Source organism: Echinops telfairi, unplaced genomic scaffold (assembly GCF_000313985.2).
Source record: "Echinops telfairi isolate 266 unplaced genomic scaffold, ASM31398v2 ScPeMD7_7475;HRSCAF=8513, whole genome shotgun sequence".
Lineage (NCBI taxonomy): Eukaryota > Metazoa > Chordata > Mammalia > Afrosoricida > Tenrecidae > Echinops > Echinops telfairi.
In genome coordinates, this window is record NW_022111379.1 from 12,329,720 (window position 1) to 12,332,608 (window position 2,889).

Consider the following 2,889-nt stretch of genomic DNA (forward strand, 5'->3'; position numbering starts at 1 on the left):
AGGGAGGGTGGGTAAAAAATGAGGAGCTGATGTCAGGGGCTTAGGTGGAGAGCAAATGCTTTTGAGAATGATGAGGGCAATGAATGTACAAATGTGCTTTACACAATTGATGTATGTATGGATTGTGATAAGAGGTTTTGAGTCCCTAATAAAACAATTAAAAATAATAAAAACAAAAATTTGAAGTTGTAAGTACATAGTAAAAGAAGTCCTGGTAGCATAGCGGTTAGGGATTGGGATGCTAAACATGAAGTCAGCAGTTTAAAGCCACTGTGGGAGAAAGACGAAGCCTTCTATTTTCAGAAACCCACAGGGGCAGTTCTACCCTGTCCTATAAGGTCACTATGCGTCAGGATTAACTCAATGGGAGTGCGTTTGGGGATTTTGGCTATGTACCTAGTCATACTACTGTCATATTTTAAAAGGCTGAGGGGAACAAAAAATATAAAAAATGCTGGCTTAAAATAGTTAAACAATTCAATAGCATTCAATAATTAACACAAAATATTTTATTCCAGTGTGAAACTTGTGTTAAATAGCTAAAAGTGAAGATTCATTATTTTATGGTATTAACTCACACTAAATGTTTTTGTTTTAATGTTTTTCTATTTTTCACTTCATTTTTTCTCATTGTTTTCCTAAATCTACAAAAGGTTGTTGGTTTTTTTAAAAATCATTTTATTGGAGGCTCATTAGAACTCTTAGCACAATCCACACATCTATCCATTGTGTCAAACATATTTGTTGCCATCGTCATTCTCAAAATATTTGCTTTCTACTTGAGCCCTTGGTATCAGCTCCTCATTGTTCCCCCCACCATTCCTCCCTCCCCAAACCCTTGATAATTTATAAATTATTATTCCTTTTTCAGGTCTTATAATGTCCGATGTCTCCCTTCACCCACTTTTCTGTTGTCCATCCCCCAGGAAGGGGGTTATATGTAGATCGATGTGATTGGTTCCCCTTTTCTCTCCCCACCTTCTCCTTACCCTCCAGTATCGCTACTCTCATTATTGGTCATGAGGGGTTTATCTGTCCTGGATTCCCTGTGTTTCCAGTTCTTAACAATACTGGGTGTTAAAAAAAAAAAAAGTCCATATCATATATCTGATTTGGAACAAAACGCTCATGGAAGGATTAATCAAATTCATATTTGACATTTATATTTTAAAAACTATACATATCTATTACATATTTTCTTCCCCCATTTTATTGAGAGCTCTACAAATATTATTTAATTTCCTTTATAAATGCGAGTATAAATACATAATTTTATTCAATACTATACGAACAGACACTGAACACAAAATTTGTGAAAACGTTAGGAACATCCAATTTAAAACAAACCTAGGTTAGGATCATTTCCAGCAAATTTCAAAGCTCACAACTTCTTTGCATGTCTGTTTGTTGTCGGGTGCTACTGAGTCAAACCCACAGCAACCTTATGTGCAACAGAATGAAACACTGCCCCGGCTCACCCCATTCTCACGATTGCTCCGGTGCTTCAGCCATCCATCTCCTCAAAAGCCTGCCTCTTTTTCTCCGCCCCCCTGTTGTACCAAGTATGCTGTCCTTCTCTAGGGACCAGTCTTTCCTGACAATTTGCCTGAAGTATGTAAGACAGAGTCTCACCATCCTTGCCTCTCAGGAGCACTCTGGCCATACTTCTTCCAAAACAGATGTTTGTCCTTTGAACAGTCCACGGTATTGTCAACACTCTTCTCCAGCACCACAATTCAGATGCATTGATTCTACTTTGGTTTTCCTTATTCTATGTCCCACTTTCACATGCATGTGAGGCCATCGAAAATAGCATGGCTTGGGTTAGACGCCCCTTAACCCTTTAAGCAGTGGTTCTCAACCTTCCTCATGCCGCGACCCTTTAATACAGTTCCTCATGTGGTGGTGACCCCACATGAGGTCACCACCACATATAATAATATTATTTTCGTTGCTACATCATGACTGTAATTTTGCTATGTTATGAAGCAGGCGACCCCTGTGAAAGGGTCATTTGACCTGCAAAGGGGTGGCAATCCACAGGTTGAGAACCGCTGCTTTAAAGTAATCACCCTGTTTTCTCACACTTTAACGAGGTCTCGTGAAGCTGATTTACCCAATGCAATGCACTGTTTGATCTCAAGACTGCTGTTTCCATGAATGTTGATTGTGGATCCAAGCAAGATAAACTGCTTATCAAATTCAATTCTTTCTCCATTTAATAATCAACACTGTGTTGCTTAATCACAGGTGGTTCATAAGCTTTCCTCTAATCCTGATGCCACATGCTTCTTCATATATAAGCCAGGTTCTCTGAGGATTTCCTCAGAGACTGAATAAGTATGGTGAGAGAATCAACCCTGATGCAGACCTTCCTGATTTTAAACCATGTACTTTTTGCTCTGCCGATGTACTGCTACAACCGCTGCTGGATGATCTTCAGCAACATTCTGCTTGCATGTGACTTCAATGAAACTGTTCTAGAGTTGGAGCGTCTGCTGGTCGTCTTTCCTTGGAATGGGCACAAATATGGATCTCTTCCAGTCAGTTGGCCCAGTAACTGTGTTCCGAATTTTCTGGCATAGACGAGTGAATGCTTCCAGGGATTCATCAGCTTACTGAAACATTTCAGTAAGTGTTCCATCAATTCCTGGAAGCGTTTATTTATTTATTTTTTTGGCTGGTGCTTTCAGTGCTGCTTCAGTGGCTCCCTTCAGCACCACTCTTTGCTGCTCACATTGGCCTCTCCTGCAATGGTAGAATGTCGACTGGTTCTTTTGCTAGAGTGACTCCATGTGTCCTTTCCCTCTTCTCTTGATGCTTCCGGAATCATTCAATATGTTGCCCATATACATGTTGATAGCTACAATCAGTCATGGAAAATGTTTC

General features: G+C 39.8%; 1 protein-coding gene across 1 annotated transcript in view; it reads right to left on the minus strand.

Moving 5' to 3' along the window:
• UBE2Q2 (ubiquitin conjugating enzyme E2 Q2) overlaps window positions 1-2,889 on the minus strand; it is a 75,168-nt gene that overhangs the window by 7,064 nt on the left and 65,215 nt on the right. The window lies entirely within an intron of this gene.